The sequence below is a fragment of the Palaemon carinicauda genome, chromosome 40 (assembly GCF_036898095.1).
Source record: "Palaemon carinicauda isolate YSFRI2023 chromosome 40, ASM3689809v2, whole genome shotgun sequence".
Lineage (NCBI taxonomy): Eukaryota > Metazoa > Arthropoda > Malacostraca > Decapoda > Palaemonidae > Palaemon > Palaemon carinicauda.
The window spans coordinates 64,750,256-64,770,700 of NC_090764.1; the positions used below are offsets into that span (position 1 = coordinate 64,750,256).

The 20,445-nt window shown below is 42.2% G+C and overlaps 1 long non-coding RNA gene across 1 annotated transcript in view; it reads right to left on the bottom strand.

Moving 5' to 3' along the window:
• Positions 1 to 3,728: 3,728 nt before the first annotated feature.
• LOC137631829 (uncharacterized) overlaps positions 3,729 to 20,445 on the bottom strand; it is a 67,048-nt gene continuing 50,331 nt past the window's right edge. Inside the window, exons 2-3 of the long non-coding RNA XR_011041951.1 lie at positions 12,009 to 12,118; positions 3,729 to 3,756 (exon numbers count right to left, since the gene is read on the bottom strand). This is a non-coding gene — a long non-coding RNA (uncharacterized lncRNA). The remainder of the gene's footprint in view (positions 3,757 to 12,008; positions 12,119 to 20,445) is intronic.

The following is a 20,445-nucleotide window of genomic DNA, read 5'->3' on the forward strand; positions in this document are numbered from 1 at the left end:
GATTCCTACAACCCCTACCTCTTCTAAAACGACCCTGTACTTCTAAGATTGTATTGATAAGTAATATTGTGTGGTGGGTCAGGGTTATTTAGGCCTTTTTTATTGTTTATTTAAGGGAAGTAAAAAAATATCCAAATACATATTTAATATTAAAGCCTCAATGATATTTATTGAAGTTACATTTGTATCTTATGAAAATGATTAATTTAATCTTGAAAAAATGAAAATTGCATGACATTTTTCAGACTAAACCCTTGTGTACTGTCTTTTATCTATACAGTATTAGATGAAAATTATGATTGATTTGAATAATCAGGTACTATTACTTGATTCACTGTACTGTATATTAAAAAACATTACAGTAATACCGATAGGAAAAATGTTTGGTAGCTGTATTCTTTGTCACAATGTTTGTAAATAAATCAATGACACCCCATTTTTTCGTCCTTCGGTAACTTCCTTTGTGGTGGATAACAGGGGAGGGGTGGCAAGTACCTAGCAGTATCAGCCAAACTCGGCTGAATCCCTCGTCAGGCTGGGAGGAGCAAAGAGAAAGTCCCCTTTTGTTCCTTTGATGTCGGCTAACCCCCAAAATTGAGGGAAATGTCTTGGTAAATGGACGGAATTTCCAAACACCATACATTAACTGTTCAACCTCCAATCCCTCACCAAAGGGCTGATGTTTTTGACAGTAAACAGAGTAATGAAAAACTTGAACTTCCTCATTCCTGTTTTCCTGAGGCTAAACTAACTAGTTTAGCTTTTCGATCTCATGAAATTAAAGCTCTGTTGATGGACCTTGATGCTTATGGAGGTGTAGACCCAAATGGTATTTTTCCTTTGTTTTTTATAAAGACAGCAGATTTCTTAGCTCCAAAGTTATCTGTTATTTTGCGCAAGTTAGCAAGAAGAGGAGCTTTTAGCACTTGTTGGAGGATTGGTAATGTTACTCCTCTATGTAAATGTGTTTGTGGTAGCTCAAGTCCCACTGATTACTGCCCAATTTCCATAACTCCCATATTATCTAAAGTTTTTGAGCGTCTTCTGGCAAAACGTCTTAATAGGTTTGCTGAAGGTAATCATCTATTCCCTAGTTTGCAATTTGGTTTTCATAAAGGCCTTGGAGCATGTGATACCCTTTTTACAAACTCCAATGCTGTACAGAAATCCCTTGATTGTGGTCAGGAAGTTCGTATTATTGGCCTTGATTCTAGTGTTGCCTTTGACCGTGTTAATCATGAGGCCTTTATTTTCACACTCAAAACAGTTGGGAGTGGGTGGGTCGTTTCTTAGCATTATTATTGATTTTTAAAGTAATAGATCTCAAAGAGTTGTTGATAGGCACCATAGTGAGTATAGGAATGTGATATCCAGTGTTCCACAGGGTAGTGTTCTTGGTCCATTACTTTTCATATTATATACACATGACCTGTGGTTTGGCCTAGAAAACAAGCTTGTTACATATGCAGATGATGCTACTCTCTTTGCATCAATTCCATCCCCTGAATGTAGATCTGGGGTTGGTGAATCCCTTAATAGAGATTTAGCTAAAATTAGTGCATGGTGCAAATTATGGGGTATGAAGTTGAATCCTTACAAAACTCAAAGTAAGATTGTAAGTAGGTCACGGACGGTGGCTCCTCAACATCCGGATCTCAGTATTAATAATGTTTCTTTAAATTTGTATGACTTTTAAAATTTTAGGTGTGATTCTCAACAGCAAATCTACTTTTGAGAAACACGTTAGGTCTGTGCCTTCTTCAATTGCAAAAAAAAATTGGCTTATTGAGAAAGTCTTTTAAGATTTTTGGTGATCAATCTATTCTGAAGAAGTGTTTTAATTCTTTCATTCTACCTTGTTTTTAGTATTGTTCTCCAGTCTGGTCTTCAGCTGCCGATTTTCATCTTAATTTGTTGGACAGAAACTTACGGTTATTAAATTTCTTATTCCTGATCTAGATATTAATCTTTGGCACCGTCATTCAATTAGTTCATTATGCATGTTGTATAAGATTTTTCATAACTCTAACCATCCTTTACATTCACATCTCCCTGGACAATTCTATCCTGTTCGTAATACTAGGCAGGCAGTTAATTCTAATAGCGATGCCTTCTCCATCATGAGGCTCAATACTACACAGTATTTTAGAAGTTTTGTTCCAGCTGTTACTAAGTTATGGAATGATCTTCCTAATCGGGTAGTTGAATCAGTAGAACTTCAAAAGTTCAAAGTTGGAGCAAATGTTTTTATGTTGACCAGGCTCACATGAGTCTTTTCATAGTTTATATGTGACATATCTGTTTTTGACATTGTTAATAGTTTATATAGGACATATGTGTTTTAACGTTGTTACTGTTTTAGAATGATTTATTGTTAACTTGTTCTCATCATTTATTTATTTCCTTATTTCCTTCCCTCACTAGGCTATTATTCCCTATTGGAGCCCTTGGGCTTATAGCATCTTGCTTTTCCAAATAGGGTTGTAGCTTGGCTAGTAATAATAATAATAATAATAATAATAATAATAATAATAATAATAATAATAATGATAATAATAATAATAACAAATGTTTTGTCCCTCGAGCAACAGGCCTTTTTTTTTGCGGACATTTTACTTTATCACCTTTACAAGATAGTACTCTAAAACTTTTGTACAATTTTTTATCATTTAGCTCATCAAACTTTCTTTCCACTGACATATGTTAAATATTTTGCAAAATTTCCATATTCATAAATAATAAAAAAAAAACTGGTAAATAATCGACATGTATGCATTAAAGGCATAATATATCAAATACAGTACGTCTTATGGAGCTTAAAGGACTAACATGTCTTCATCATCTATTAAGTGTGTATGTACTTTTAATCTACACGATTTCCCGGCAAACAAAAAGTCAATTAGCACTAAAAAAAATTGCAACATGTGTGAACACTCCATCGACATTAGCTACATTCTTTCTTAAATTCTGCAAACTAATGTCAGAAAACTTGTAATAAATGAACCAGCCTTAACTGGTGTAATTTAAAAGCAAATAAACTTCCCTAAATCTGAGGTGAGCTGCAATTTTCTTTTGTTAGACTATAACAATACTGTATATGTCAAGCATATGCGACACTGACTGAAATGTTCGTCTAAACTCTAAGGTGAGACAGACAACTCAATTATAATATACAAATTAAATTATGAAAGATTTTGATACACTTTCTAAAGTAATTTTCCCTATATTAGGATATTGCATATTTGAAATAAAATCTACATGAGTTATTGGTAAACAAGTTATATTTATATCTAATAATCATGATTAGAATATACCACATACAAATCTGTTTTAACAACCAACAATTACATCATCCAATGGCCCCAAAAACTGAAATACCAAATAAGTCATCCACATCATTCATTAAAACAAAAACTTTCGTTCCAAGTCATATCCAATTATTAATAAACAAAAAAGACATCAATAACCTGTGGTATAAAACAATTGTCAAACTGTACTTAACTTTTGAATCTCAACCCATGCCATTGTAAATTGGCTTGTGTAAAGCAGCTTTTTATTTTCAAACATTATAAAATACTATCCACTTCTAATCCAAAATAAGAGAAGAAGAGTTTGTTATTTGCAAGTATAAGAACGTATATCAATCATAGCTATGAGAGAAAGAGTACATTGACGGCCATCAATATGCACGCAGCAGCTACCCAAGGACTTTTCCGCTCTCCTATTCTTGCCATCTTCCAAAATGTTCCTGCAAAACTGGAAACAAAGGGAAATTATGTTTTCATAAACCCTTTAATGATTCATAAGCAAAGTAATTTAGCAAGATATGTAGGAATATTACTTATATAAAAAATGAATTATCAATAATCTGATAATTATGGGAACTGATCTAAATTAGCTCATTACAATAAACTTTTTGACATTTAGCATCATTGAGGCTTTAATTACATATGTATTTGGCTATTTTTTTACTTCCCTTAAATGAACAATAAAAAATGGCCTTAATAACCTTGACCCACCACACAATATTACTTATCAATTGTAAATAAAAACTAAATTACTTTAAGACATGCACTTATTTTAGAGTCGATTCACAACTCAGCTCAAAGAATGTTTATGCGTATGTAAAGTCTTGATGTAATAGTAGCTGATGCAGTCCTCCACTGCATAACATAAGATGAAAATAGCAATAGGCTAAGACATGACATAAAATCAACAAGAAATTATCTACACAATGAAGACTTAAAAAAGTAATCAAAGGCTAACATGATTTGATCTGTTGCAAAAAAACTACACACTTTTTAAAATAATCTTTATTTTTTCTGGCTATACAAACCTGAGTCATTTAAATGGTTTACTGTACAGTACTCCGTAACTGTTTGCCGACGACCATAATTAAGGAAATCGCTGGATTCTGACAACTGTATGGCTGTCAGCATCCCACCCACACTGGGTAGGAGTAACTAGATCAGCATGACTTTCATCACTCACTCATGGTCAAGACCTGAGGGGTGGATGAGGCGGGAAATGGAGATAAAAATTGTAATTTGTTCCTACACAAAATACAGTGTCGTTATTCAAACGAGTCTTCCCTAAGACGAGAGAAGACTCAGAGGAAGATAGTGCTTGCTAGACCATTGACCCAAGGGATAATGATGATAGTAATGAAAATCTCAACCAGCTCGTAAGAGAGATATGGTCAAGATGTCAGCATCATAAACATAAAGATGAGTGACAGTCACAGCCCCAAGAAGTTTGTAAAAATGTATGAACCATCCTTTTCAAAATTTTAATAAGTTTGTAAAAATGTATGAACCATCCTTTTCAAAATTTTAATATGTCTAAATTTTATAAACTGGTCACAGAGATATCGTTACCTGCATAAGTAATGTTCTATGTTGATACTCCCAAAGAAGGGATGTTTGTAAGAGAAGAAAAAAGGTAATTATTCATTCAACTCTCATATACTGCACATTATACTGAGAATAACTGACACCATCCTAGGTTTGGCCCTAAAGAACTCCCATCTCTGACACCTATGCTTCAGGCATCCTCCCATCGGTGAACAGGCAGGAGGAATGCCCCCTTAGCAAGAGCGGCCACATCTTCCACCTCTCCCTCCTCTGCCCCTAGGGCCCTTGCCAAGAGTGTTGCTTAGGAGCTTGCGTCTTGGCACTGGACTGCCTCAAAGCATCTGATATCTTCTTATGTGCCTGTCTGTGCACAGAGTAGATGGGGCCGAAGAATGAGGGCAAGATGTTACTTACTCATGGAGGGAGTCGTGACTTGCTATCCTCCAGCGTCAATATCTTACGAGTTACATAACAAAGCACCTTCCATTAACGAGTTGCATAGCTTGAGCATCTCTCTTTGGCACCTGACTCTGGAATCATTTTGAAATGACAGAGTCTTGCCTTTCCAGAATCCAGTTCGCCCACTAGTTGGCTACGTTGTGAACGAGGAACTCGACTGGTCTCGCTCCTAAAAGCAAAAAGATGTTCATTGGTTCCTTCCACTCAGGATTGGATAAGTTCTCGTTGGCAATCAGATACCCAATGGAACCAGACCAGCAGTCGATCCGTGAAATAGCTTGCAAGGAAGCCTTTGCAACCCACTCCATGTTCGCGGCTTTTGCAGCCGAGAAAGTCACCTGTTGAGCCACTAACCTGTCTACGGTTATATTATGTGCCAATACCAAGATCGCTGGGCCCGGGGGCAGTGGAGAAGGGTCATCGTGAAGGATGTTGTAGTACAGTGATACCTCGGTAGTCGAACGACTCTAAATTCGAACAAAAAAATCAAGTAATTTTTGCTGCGGTGTTCGAACAAAAAATCGGAACTCGAACACAGCCGAACGTGTGGCCGAGTGAGATGAGCGGCCATCTCGGTTACTCTCGCCCGGTTGGGTTGCATCATTTCAAGAGAGATCGTCATTCTGACAACACGTGTTGAGAATTTATTGCGATTTAGTGCATTTTATTGCCTTTTTTTGCCGATAATAATGGGCCCCAAGAAAGTTAGTGATAAGAGGAAGGATAACAGGAAAACAGTGTGAACAACGATCGAGTTGAAGAAGGAAATTATTGCGAAATACGAGAATAGTGTACGAGTGTCTGATCTAGCCTTACAGTATGGCATGGCGAAGTCAACCATTTCGACCTTTACGAAAAATAAGGAAGTGATAAAGAAAGCTAATGTTGCACAGGGAGTGACAGCAATTAGTAAGCAAAGGCCACAAGCAATTGAGGAATTGGAAAAGTTGCTCCTTATATTTATTAAAGAAAAGCAGTTGGCCGGGGAAAGTATAAGTGAAGCTTTCATTTGCGAAAAAGCTCTTCATATTTATGAAGAATTGGTGAAAAGAAGTGCCAGTACTAGTGAAAGTGATTTGTCATTCATTTTTAATGCAAGCAGGGGCTGGTTCGGGAAATTCTGGAACAGAACTGGTATTCACCGTGTGACTAGGCATGGGGAGGCAGCCAGTTTGGATCAGGCGGCGGCTGAAAAATACGTTGGCGAATTTGACCAATACATTAAGGAACAAAATTTTATCCTGCAGCAAGTCTTCAATTGCAATGAGACCGGGTTATTTTGGAAGAAAATGCCGGCCAATACCTACATTGATAATGTTAATGATAATTTTATGTCTCATTTTAGAAGAATAGTGCAGAAGAGAAAGAAGCAGCTGACAATTGACATGTTTTTCATAAATGAAAAGAGCTGCTACATCCCAGCCTGATTCCCCTCCAAAGAAGAGAGACAGAAAAGAAAAAACCCCTGAAGGAGATTTGCCCAACCTTTTACTGGAGAGAGAAAAATCCCCTGAAGGAGACCTACCCAGCCACTTCATGGAAGGGGACTCTTCTTCCAAGCAGTAACCTCCCCCTTCCATCCTCTCCACATCCATTCCTGTATGCCATCGAACCGCTGCTCAAAGGTACAGTAAATGGTTTAAAATTGTTTTATAGGGTTTTCCGACCAATTTCGTACACATTTAAATAATTATTGTTGTTTAGGTACACGTTTTATTAATATTTTGGGCATTTTGGAATGCGTAGTAACGTATAAAAATAAAACCATTATTTCTTATGGGAAAAAAGGTTTCGGTACTCGAACAAATCGGTGGTCGAACACTGATCCCGAATGGATTATGGTCGAGTACCTAGGTATAACTGTATTTCTTCTGCTGTACTAACAGCGGAGGAATTAACCGTGATAAGTTGCTAGCCCTGAAAAAGTTTGCAGATCCTGTGACCTGAGATATGGACTTCTTCCTGGCTCCCTTTACCATTCTAGACCAGGGTAACTCAATCCTGGTCTTTCCGGTTCAGGAGGCCTGGCAGAAGAAGTCAAGGACTGTGTCCTTCCCTTCAGAAGGAAAGTAAAATGGATCATCCAGTCCGTTGATTTTCCTCAAGATCCAAGATCTGCAAAAAGGAATGGTCCGAATCTCTCTGATCAACAGAAGAGGTTCTTGGGCTAGCTGGTAAAGGCAGCACACTGTCAGAGCATTCTGACTTAATGTCTTTGAAGTCATCCAACTCAAAGCTCATACCCAAAAGAGCCTGAGCTGAGTCAGCTTTATCAACAACTACCCTGATAGAGGAACAAAGTGCTGAGTTGTGGAAAATAACAAGTTTGGAAACAAACTGAGAGCCTCCTGTTTTTCTGGGGGATCAAGAGGCTTTGAAGCAAAGTTATTCTGAAGGGTTTTCATATCCTTACACTCCCCAGGCTTAGCCGTGAAGGAGGCAAGAAGAGAGGAAGTTTCCTTCCGAGGATTTCCTGCTGGCTGCAAAACCTGCTGGGGGGTCATGAAGGCAGACAGAGGCATCGGGGGCGGAGCGGATGATTCACCAGGGACAACCAGTACTTGTCCTTGAACGAGACCTACCCCGGAGGTCTCAAACCTCTGCTCATTCTCAGATGCAAGGTATTCCATGGAGAAGTGTCTCCTGCCTCAGTCTCCTTTGTTTCTTAGTCAGTTTAATCAGGATGATATCCAATTTCTACAAAATAGGATCAGGCTCATCACGGGAAGTCTTAGAGGTATCTAGACGAGCGATTGAAAGGCAAAGGAAGATCCAAATGGGGAGGAGGAGGAGAATGCTTGGAGGCAGTACTAATATGACTAGGATCCACAAGTGGGCTGGAACTTCCAGAGATCCAAACACAGCAAGAGGGATAGTAATTGGTCAAGAAGAAACTGTTGTTGGTGGCACTGGAACAGAGTTGACAACTGCCTGTTTCACAGCCTGTACAAGCTCTAGAAACCATGGCATGCCCTTTGCAAACAAAGGGATGACCTCAAGATCTCTCAAGGGTGAGCCCTCTGGCTGATCGCGAGCAACTGCTTCTCTCGGCGAGCATACCAAGGTAGTATGCGCTGGGAGAGATGCGATCAGACCTTCACCAGAAGCAGGAGCTTGCCCGCCTACCTCGCCTGCAGGTGGTTGCCGATTGCGTGGTGATGAGCATGACTCCACTGCCTTACTAGGAACTGGTTGTTCACGAGCTGTAGTAATGAGACGTGGTGCGAGAGAACTTGTAAGAGTAACTGGAGGAAGCTCGCAAGTAGCTTTGCTCGTGCCTCGCTCAGATGGAGGCGAGCAAGGCAAAGGTGGCTTATTCTTGAATGCGAAGTGTCATCACACAGGAACGCTAGAACCTGCCGGCACTTCCCCGAGGTGTAGACACCCGAGGTGGGGCAGCAAAGGGAACCACATTCGTGAGACTTACAGCGACTTGTGCTTGCTTAAAGGCACAGTGGGAAGGGGCTATGACTACAGGGTGTTGACGGCCTTGATCACCAAAGAGTTCCAAAGAGCTGGAGCGAGGTATCGACGAGTCAAATATTTTCTTCTGAGACACTTGAGAGGTGAACCACTCAAGTGAAGAAGCACTCTCATGCTAGCGAGAAGAGCGACCAGCCTCGGAGGGTGGAAGAACCGAAGGTTTCTGCCGGGCGAGTCTAGTATGCTGAACAAGCTCAGCGTGTGTGCTCATCCCGGGGTGATTGCATGCATGGCTGAGACTCCATGGAGAACCTGCCACCAACTCCTCGGGTGGGAGAGGAGTTGGAGAGGACATCTCAGCGAGGGGCACAAGACCTACTGGAGGGAACCCTGCTCCAACAGCTCAGGGGGAAGGCCATGGCCAACCCCTGAGGAGGCAGTTGTGCACTCCTGAGCCCCAATCTTAGGCTAAAGCTGATGCAAAGCGTCAAGTGAACTATTCTTATAAGGGCTGGGGCGCCGCTGCTTTGCTATGGGAAGTGACGGGATCTTCTGCTCCAGAGGGTTGCTTGGGGGTCAAACAGGCATCACTCTTGGTCGACCGCCCTCCAGAGGAGGCCGAAGAAGCTGAGTCAGTGGGGAGGGAACAAGGTGTCGGGGGAAGAAGTCAGGATTTCTTCGACTTCAAGGAAGACCCAGAAGGCAAAGAATTCCTTTTAGACTTCTTTTGTTGCCTACCGTACCACTCCCATTGGGAGAATGACTGCCCCTGACACTCTTTGCAGAGAGTGGCCTCAGTGCATGAGTGTTATCTGCACACAGGGCAATAGTTATGAGGATCAGTCTCCCAGGCCGACATATACATGCCGCAAGAGCAGCCAGCTATGCTAGGGGAAACCCACATGCAGTATTAGCAGTCCTCAGAAAAATCAAACATACCTGTAAAGAGAACGAAAACCAAGTGAGTTTATGGCCAGGTAAATAAATGGGTTTATAGAAAAGCGAGACAGCACGTCTTCACTCTACTGTGTCAAAACCGACGTATTGCACTGGGTGAGTGTGTGAACGAGGTGGCTAGTCTACAACCCTACTACCCCTTTTAACTAGTAGAGGGTCATTTACACCTCGCGTTTAAAGTTTATGGCTAGGTTTCAGCTACACCGGAACAATATATCTATATTATGATCATCATCATAATAGTTTGTATTTATGTGGTTTTAGTAATATTCCAGTTAATGAAATTCATGTACATGTTAAGTTGGATAAATATTGGGGATTGTATTTAGTAATATTGTAACTTTTGGAATATTCAAAATTACTGAACATGTTGCTTTAGTTATAAGCGGCATTTGTATTGACTGTCGGATTGCTCCAAGGATAAGAGACTGCCGCAAAATTCTCCCATCCTTGGGATTTTCTTAGTTGTACTTTTCACCGCCTCAGTTGTCATTGTTGTGATTATTGTAGTGTAATTTCCATTCGTGATTGACATATTCATGTCATAGGATGCAGTTATTTTTTTGTGTAAATTACATTTGGCTGGTTCTGCATTTGTTATGAAAATTTATTAGTAAACTTTACATTAATGTTTGTATTGTCATTGTATTCGGGGACATAATGAGGATACAGGCACGAGAAATTGTAATGGTCTGATACCGAAAATCCTTCAAGCAAGTTCTTTATGTTGGTACGGGGAAGCAGTGCAGGACGGTGTTATGACTGACAAGTGTCGGTGGCAGTGTATAGACGGATGGCGTATTCAATTAATTACCATGGCTAAGAATGGGCGGTCACATTGTAAGTTGAGCGAGTATGCATTTGTCGTGTGCAGTTCATTTAGCATTATTATTATTCATTGCACTATGACTATGTATTATTGTTAATGTATTATATATTATAAAATGTGATGTTATTAAATGTATTGTTGTTAAATGTGGTGAAAATCATGTTTGGATACCTATTTATATTTTCATGCTTTACAGGCTGAATCAGATCAATAAAGATACAGCAAGGCAGCCCAAGTTGTTATATATCCTGCACTACAATATCCTTAGTAAAGAGCAAAGGGTTTGTGTGTGTGAATGAACAAATATATTTTACAAGATTATGATACATCTGGGACAGGCTGCTCAGCCTTAATTACTAACAAAATTAAAGCCTTATCAGATGACCCAACTGGAGAACCAACCTTAATTTATGACACCAGGGGTGTTAGCGTATACTAGGTCCAAGCAGTTACCATTCAAAATTATGGGTTTCTAAACACTTGGAATAAGGAATTCAGATAAGCAATTCATTTGAGAAACCAAAGTTTCTGAGCATAATAGAATATCATATAGTACTTTTAGAAGGCCACTGCAAGGTCTTGAATATTGTCATGCAGTCCACGAATAATATTGCCATAATTAGATGACATTACGAAGTCTAAGACCCACTGGTTCCATATTTTGTTCAATATCTCCAAACATGCCTAGGTGTACCCTATAGCAACAGAACTTTTGGCCAAGACAATGGTAAACAGGATATGGCTCTACCCAAGACTAGAGAATGATGGTTTGATTTTGTAGTGTCCTTCTAATAGAGCTATTTACCATAATTAGAAGCTCTTCTAACCTTACCAAGAACAAAGTAACTACTGAACAATTACAGTGCCGTAGTTAACCCTTTGAGTGAAGAAGAATTGTTTGGTTAGATTAGTGTTGATAGGTGTATGAGGAAAGAGGAAGATGTGTAAAGAACAGGTCAGAATATTTGGTGTATGTGTAGGCAAAGAAAATATGAGCCTTAATAAGAGGGTGATCCAATGTAGTACTATCTGGCCAGTCAAAGGACCCAATACCTCTCCACTGGTAGTATCTCAACAAGTGGCTAGTGCCTTGGCCAACCTACTTCTGCACCTGACAGGTCTGCACAGAAAACTGTCACGCAGCTACAGTTATCGGGAAACCACTGGAAATACGTCCTTTCTTCTGAACATCCTTGTTGAAGACAATCTGATAACTCAATTATCTAAAAGAAAAAGGAAAATGTTTAATGGCCAGTTGAGTCCAGTAGTACGTCTGTACTATCCGGTGACGGAAAACAAAGTGAGGTCTCATTGGTCTGTCAGGTACGCAGGGCTTCCACGCCACCACGACACCATTTTAACAGCCATATCCAGCTTTGCTGAAAGCATACTCCTATTAACAGATAAGGGTTTGTATGCATGTAAAAACAGATCTAGCTTGCTGTAACCATTAGACCATCTTGAAAATTTTGTAATTCAATTCTTACCCCGTTTTCTGTCTATCCAACAAAGAAGGAGCAAATCCTCGTATATATGTGCACGTGCAAATCATGAGAAGCAACACACTCAGCAAGCTTTCAAAGTTGAAGATTGCAGACTGAAAAAATAAGAAAATTCCTGTAATTACAATAATGAACAGAGGTATAATTACATTTATATTTCAAAAGAACAAACTCAACATAACAAGGTTTCTTAGTTTATTCCTTAAAAGAACTAACTTCTATTACAGTACATACCATACAGTATTGCTTAGTTTCTGAAAAACAATTTATGCCAATTATACCTTTCATCTAAATGATATATATAGCACAAACATTAAAGACAAACAAATTCTCTGTCTCCACAGTATCTTAAGTTGTTCACTCATCATAAACTCTTAAGTCTTAATAACCTTTAGTTTATAAGCTTTGTCTATTGTACATTTTTTACCTCTCTCCATTGCTTTAACAGCTACTACCTGAGATTCCTTTGTTCGTGAATCACAAGACAGATATGTCGTATTCTTTACTATCTGCACTTTGCACAAGCAATTTGTTCATCAGTCTATCTTTTCTGAAATACTACCCTTATGACTTATTCATTATTAAAAGACCCCAAAGAATGATATACAGTAGTAGCTGTGGTTAAAAAATATATAAAATTTCTAAATATATAGAATGTAAGGTTGAGTAAATTTAAAAGGTAGGAACATGAATGTATGAAACTGCACATTATAAAAATATTGTAAATATACAAATCCTATTTCCTACTCGTATAAACCTGTCCTTATGGATACATTTTAGACGTGGGCTAGCTCAGCTAATGAGAAAAACAAGTGCGAAGCCTATTGAGTTTTGATACTTATTTCATAATTCAAATTAGGTCAAGGGGAAATTCTCTTTGAAGGATCAAGTTTGAATAGGTAGGAAAAATACAATCTAAAATTCTTTTAATTTGTTCCTATGCAGAACAAACCTTCATCATTTAATAAGGAGACTCACTTGTTGGTGAAAGGCAGTGCCTGTAAACTGGATTGTAGGGTTCACAAACCCCAGAAGGATTCTAATTACCTTGTCAACAAAAGAAGCAATATAGAAAGAAACTGAATCGGCATTTCTTGAGATAGACTGATCAGGCCTGTGTGAAAAGATCATGAACACTGGGAGATCCCTGTCAAAAGAGCAATGGAAGTCTTCTGACCAACGGATGGGTGTCATATATCTTCAAAGGAATATTTGTAAAATGGGTCTTGGAAGAAAAGAAGGCATCCTCTCACTTGTTAAAAGAGGAGGGACAGTTGCTTCATAATATTAATGTTCCAAAGAACACATTTCTGTTGAATTGCTTATTTTATCTGAATTCTCTTTAGCATTAGCAAGTAACCATTTGCCTTTTACTTAACCATACAAAACTGAACCCTTTAATAGGGCTATGACTTCAGCAAAGCTGGATTAGCTGTTATACTTTTAATGAGGTAAATACGTGAGCCTAACCATGATCATAAGTGTGTCTGGGATTGTTTACGTGTTGGCGAATTTGTGAGTGCCAGTGATCTTGGTAGGGCTTTAGAGCATGATGATCGTGCACATGTCAGTGTTCATAATCATGGTAATCTAGCGGGTGTTGGCTTAGCGTGTTGTGATCATGTGCATGCCGGTGATCATTGGCACTTAGACAAAGGAGAAAACTTACCCTCCTAGAATCGTCTGCTCCCAGTAGGACTTAGCACTGAAGGGGGTACACTCTGGTGAGTCTTCTAGTGAAAACTATTTTGTAAGTAAAGTGAGTGACCCTGACGATGAATAAGGTGCTCGTGCCGTCGGGAGTCACGATCTGATCTCTACAAGGTGATCTAGCCTTAGGAGGCAATTGTGGAGATGGTCGTGCACATTGTGATTACTCTAGCGACCTCTGATTTTTCAGCATTCTTGGTAGTACTCGTGGTTCATCATCTCTTTTGCCTTCTTAGCTCGTGGAGGGGTAAACTTTCCTATTGGAGTCAAAGAATGCTTAGAGCGACCAGCCTTCTTAGTGCGTGGGCCTGGAGGTGTTCGTTGCTTGTCTCTTCCTGGAACACGATCAACGTCAGGTGAGATCTTCAGGAGAGCTTTTGTTTTTCATCTGAGAGTTCCTGTGCATGGTGATGGAATCAACCAGGCATCCTGGGAAATTCCCTTGGCAGGAGCGGAACTAGAGAATAACTCGTCGTTCTGACCAGTAGCACCTATGACTGGTCACTTGCAAGACCTGGCCCTTGACACTTGTACCTCGTCGCTTTCCTAGTGTGATGGTTTTGGTATAATGCTACTCCTCCCACAAAATCATGCAGAGGAACTGAGAGAAGATTCAAGAGACTTCTCCAAGTGACTCATCCTGTGCCTGAGAGAACTACTGCAACTGTACTCTTCTTCTTCCTAGCAGCAGGCACCTCCTACGCAGGGGAAGAAGAAGGTGCCGAAACAAACAAAGAAGGTGAGGAGCGACCATGCTTTCCCTTCACCGAGGTCAAGAATTTCCTGGCAGCAGACAGAACCCCAGCAACCAGCAGTGGTTCATCTGTGGCAGCAAGCAAGGACACAAGCAGGGGCATCCTCACACAGCTCTAGTGGGTGTTAGAATCTCTGGGAGTTTCTCCACCAGTGGGACACCATCGATCCCAAAGGTAGGCCACAGCACACCCAGGTCTAGGTCTTTACGAGGGTTGTCAGCCAATACAATAGTGGGAGAAATTTGGGCGAGATGCAGGGAGTATTACCTTCCCTAGAGGAAGGCAATATGACAAAATTCGTAGATAATTTGTATTTTTCTTTACTATATAAACCTTAGCTATTTAATAGAGGGTATTACTTTCGGTGCAGCTGAAATGACGAGCCATTAATTTTTAACTAGGGTTTACTACCCACACCGCTAGTTAGCAGGGGTAGGGGAGGGCAGCTTACTAGGCCCCCGCCTCTCACACACCTGTGCTTGAGCTCACTTTGCTTGGAGGTAAGACTTCAAGGAGGATAAGGCTGGCGGACAAGTTTGGTTAAATAGCTAATGTTTGTATGGTTAGGAAAATACAAATTATCTACGAATTTGTCATTTGTTCCGTAACTGGAATACAAACCACGCTATTTAATAGGGGTGACTCACCCATTAGGAAGGGTGGACGTCCCAGCCAGTCTGGCTTTTGGCTTTGCCCGGGGGCTCCTTATTTGAAGGTGTTAGCACTCAAGAAATAAGGAGCCTCTGTACCTCGCTAAAACCTTGCTACGCAAGGTCTGCGGCCTACGCAACCTGTGTGTGAAGGTATGAAGAAGTGTGACTCGTCCTAAAAAGTTCTTTAGATGGAAACTTGTAGACAAGGACTTTCCCAATACCACCTCGTCAGGGTATGGGGACGTAACAGTATTAATATTAATACTAGGAACACAAGGAAGCATGGTTTACCTGCAGTGGTTTGAGGTCAGCTATGTAGAGAACTCAGGATACTGCTTTCCCCAAGGGAGAGGATGATGAAAAGAATAAGGGGCAGTCAAACCTTTTCATTCATGCAGACTAAAACCGGGTAACAATGCCCGCAACCTGCTACTTGTCCAATAAAGAGCTTGAGGTTTTAAACCAGCTGTTGTGCAGCCACCACAGGACCGGTAGAGAAAGTATCGAGTCTCCTGTGGGTCACATCTTGCAGGTAGTGGGATGTGAACGTGGTTTGCCATTTCCACACCCCAGCTTGAAAAACCTGCGTCACTGAAAAATTTCTTTTGAAGGCCAGGGACGTAGCTATGCCCCTGACATCATGTGCTCTGGGGGCGACGTGACGGAGGAAGGTCTGAATTCAGTGCATGGTCAATGACCCTGCGAATCCATGCAGAGATGGTGTTCTTGGTGACCCTCCTCTTAGTCCTTCCTGTGCTGAGGAATAGTGCTGGCACACGAGGACGGGCTGCGGCTGTTCTCTTGAGGTACAGCCTCAAGCTTCTTAATGGGCATAGTAAGAGATGGTCTCGGTAATCTGTTACAGTACGTAGACCAGAAATCCGGAAGGAATCGAATCAAGGATCCGCTACTCCTGGGTTCTGAGTCTTAGCAATAAACTCAGGGACGAAGCTGAACATTACCTCCCACCATCCCCTTGAATGGGCGATGTCGTATGAGAGACCATGAAGTTCGCTGGCTCGCTTGGCCGAGGCCAAAGCTAGCAGGAATGCCGTCTTCCAAGTTAGGTGGCGATCTGATGCCTGGTGTAATGGTTCATAGGGTGGTCTCTTAAGAGACCTGAGAACTCGAACCACGTTCCATGGGGGAGGTCTCACTTCCAACTGAGGGCAGGTAAGTTCATAACTACGTATAAGTAGAGAAAGTTCTAGCGATGAAGAAATGTCCATTCCTTTCAGGCTAAAGGCGAGGCTTAAGGCTGAGCGATAGCCTTTCACTGCCAAGACTGATAGGCACATTTCTTCACGGAAATACACGAGGAACTCCGCTATTGCTGGAATAGTGGCATTGAGTGGAGAGATACCCCTTCCACGACACCAATCACAGAAGACTTTCCACTTTGCCTGGTAGACTGCTGATGATGAATTTCGCAGGTGTCCATACATACTGATTGAAACTTGTTGCAAAAATTCTCTCTGAGAGTGGAGATACTGGAAAGTCTCAAGGCGTGAAGTCATAGTGAAGCTATGGTTTTGTGGAAGATGTTGGCGTGTGGTTGTTTGAGTAGATTGTGTCGTGGAGGGAGTTCTCTTGGCGGCTCCGTTAGGAGTTGCAGAAGGTCCGGGAACCATTCTGCGTGATGCCATACCAGAGCTATGAGGGTCATTGAAAGATTGACCGATGTTCTGGTCTTGTTGAGTACCCTCCTCATCAGACAGAACGGGGGAAAGACGTAAACGTCGATGTTATCCCACCATTGTTGGAAAGCATCTTGCCAGATAACCTTGGGGTCTGGGACTGGGGAACAGTACAGCGGGAGCCTGAAGTTCAGGGCCGTTGCGAAGAGGTCCACAGTCGGAGAAGCCCACAAAGTCAGGACTTTGTTGGCTACTAGATGATCGAAAGACCACTCGGTACTCACTATCTGAGATGCTCTGCTCAGGTTGTCGGCGAGCACATTCCTTTTGCCCGGAATAAAGCGTGGATTTCGGCCCATCTCAGTATCTATACTGCTAGATGGGATAGTTGCAGCGAAAAAGTACCTCGTTTGTTGATGTAGGCCACTACTGTGGTGTTGTCACTCATCACCACCACAGAGTGACTTGCCAGGTAATGTTGGAACTGTTGAAGGGCTAGAAAAATGGCCTTCATCTCGTGATCATGGTGGAGGTACTTTTCCAACTCTGACCAGAGGCCTGAGGTCGAGTGGTGAAGCACATGGGCTCCCACCCTTTTTTTGAAGCATCTGAAAACAGCATCAAATCCGGAGGGAGGATGAGAAGATCCACTCCCTTTTGTAGGTTCTCGTCTGCCACCCACCACTGGAGGTCCGTCAGTTCCACAGGTCCCATGGGGATCTGGATGTCCGGGGAGTCGTAAGCTTGATTCCACCAGGACTTGAGTCGCCACTGGAGGGATCTCATCCTGAGGCGACCATTGGGAACTAACCGGCCCAGCGATGAAAGGTGACCGAGGAGACGTAACCACGATTGGGCTGGAAGTTCTTCTAGTCTGAGAAAAGGTCTTGCGACCTTCCTCAGCCTTGCTATTCTGTCGTCTGATGGGAAGGCTTTGTGGAGAATGGTGTCTCTAATCATGCCTAAGTATACCAATCTTTGAGTGGGAAGCAGGGAAGACTTCTCGAGATTTACCATGATCCCCAGATCTTGGCAAAGTCTCAGAAGTTTGTCTCGGTGTTGAAGAAGGGTTGACACCGAGTCTGCTAGGATTAACCAGTCGTCCAGATAACGGAGGAGACGGCTGGCAATCCTGTGTGCCCAAGATGATACTAGGGTGAACATTCTGGTGAAGACTTGTGGTGCTGTGGAAAGACCGAAGCACAGCACCTTGAACTGGTACTTTCTGTTGTCTAGGCTGAATCTCAAGTACTTCCTTGAAGACGGATGGACTGGGATCTGGAAGTACGCGTCCTTTAGGTCCAGTGTGCACAAGAAGTCTTGCGGTCTTACTGCTAGTCTGACCGTGTCTGCCGTCTCCATGCTGAACGGAGTTTGTTTGACAAACTTGTTCAGAGCTGAGAGGTTGATGACTAGTCTCCAGCCTTCAGATGCCTTTTTTACAAGAAAGTCGACTGAAGAAACCTGGGGATCCGTCGAGGACCTCTTGGAGAGCGCCGTTCTTCAATAGGGTCTGGACTTCTGCCCGAAGGGCTTGACCCCTTGCCGATCCCATGGCAAGGGAGTTCAATGACACTGGATTTGTCATCAGGGGAGGTAGAGATGTTATGAATGGGACGCGATATCCTAGACTGGTCACGGAGATTGTCCAGGTATTGGCCACGAGTTGCTTCCACCTGTTTGAGCAACTTTGTAGGCATCCCCTCACTGGTGGAAATGCAGGGGGACTGCCTATCCTAGCGTTTGCGGCCTCGGCTGCTCCCTCTAGGATTTTTGCCTCCCCTGGAGGACTTTTTGCCTTTCCTTTCTTTGATAGGAAAGGGCTTAGACACCATCATCTTCGCTGCTGTTGTCGTCGTAGTGGTCTTGGCTCGACGGGACTGCTGTGGTGCTGGAGGCTTATAGGGCTTGGATTTTAAAGCCCTATGAAGGAGGGAATCTTGATGAGACTTCCTCCACCTCTCAGCGGCATGTTCCACATCATTAGGCTCGAAAAGAACAGACCCCTCCATGGAGGAATGTCTGAGCCTATTGATCTCGGCGCTAGGGACCTTCTGATGGAATCTCTCGGCTACTGCATCCCGATGTTTCAGGATGGTATTTGCCCACAAGTTCGAGACTTGTTGGGCCAGAAACTCGATCGTGCGAGTACCTGAGAGAAGGAAGGTTTCCATAGCTTTCCAGGTACGTTCCTTGGAGAAATCCTCAGAACGTATCAGGATACCTAAGATCCCCAACCAGATATCGAGCCACGAAGTAGCTTGCATAGCACACTTCGCGACATCCTGATTGAGGATCTCGGCTGCCGAGAACAAGACCTGCCGGTTGGAGAGTCTCTCAAGAGGGACTCCCCTGGTTAGCTCTTCCAGCAAGTGGTGAAGTGGCAGAGCTAGACAAGGATCCTCTAGGATCTCGAAGTACCTCCTCTGGTGTACGCAAGGAGGTGGGAGGAGCTTGTAGTAGGTTGGCCATGGCACAAGCCGCCCGTTGAGATACTACCGCTAGAGAGTTAGGGATTCCTTTGACTGGCCAGACAGTACCATATTGGATCCTTCTCTCTGGTTACGGTTCTTTCCCTTTGCCTACACAGACACCGAATAGTCTGGCCTATTCTTTACAGATTCTCCTGTGTCCTCATACACCTGACAACACTGAGATTACTAAACAATTCTTCTTCACCCCAGGGGTTAACTACGGCAATGTAATTGTTCAGTGGCTACTTTCCTCTTGGTAAGGGTAGAAGAGACTCTTTAGCTATGGTAAGCAGCTCTTCTAGGAGAAGGACACTCCAAAATCAAACCATTGTTCTCTAGTCTTGGGTAGTGCTATAGCCTCTGTACCATGGCCTTCCACTGTTTTGGGTTAGAGTTCTCTTGCTTGAGGGTACACTCAGGCACACTGTTGTATCTAGTTTCTCTTTCTCTTGTTTTGTTGAAGTTTTTATTGTTTATATAGGAAATATTTATTTAAATGTTGTTACTATTCTTAAAATATTTTATTTTTCCTTGTTTCCTTTCCTCACTGAGCTATTTTCCCTGTTGGGGCCCCTGGGCTTATAGCATCCTGCTTTTCCAACTAGGGTTGTAGCTCAGCATTTAATAATAATAATAATAATAATACTGGAACGGTTGGAGGAGGATATCTCAGAGAGCTATTGTGAGATCTTGTCCCTGGTACTCTTTATCCCTTGAGACCAGGGCAGGGCTGTACTGGTCTTAGAGGGCTTTTGAGTACCAAAGACGTGGTCTAAGACCATGTCTTTGCCCTCTCGAGGAGGGATCTCTGGGTCGGAAAATCCATTGAAAGCCCTCATTAGTGTCAGAACTTGCCAAAACGCGTGTTCTGACTTTTGCTGGTCTCATCCTGTTGTATGACTTGCAGCGAAGTCTCCTTCTATCCTTGAAGGCTCTTCTTGGGGAGAGTCGCATACATTCCCTGAGTGGCTAGTTGGCTCCATCCTAGTGCTAGTGGAGGACTTAGACAATGTTTTGGAGTCTTCCTTCCTGGGAAGGATGTAAGACTCCAACATTGATGAGGGTGGCATGTTCCTTCCAATCCCTGACTGTGTGGACCTCTCGGTGCGAAGAGAGGTTTCATCCATTGGTGAGATGGGGGAAAGTTTCTTCTCACGCGATTCCCTTGAAGACGGGAAATCTTCATCTGAAAG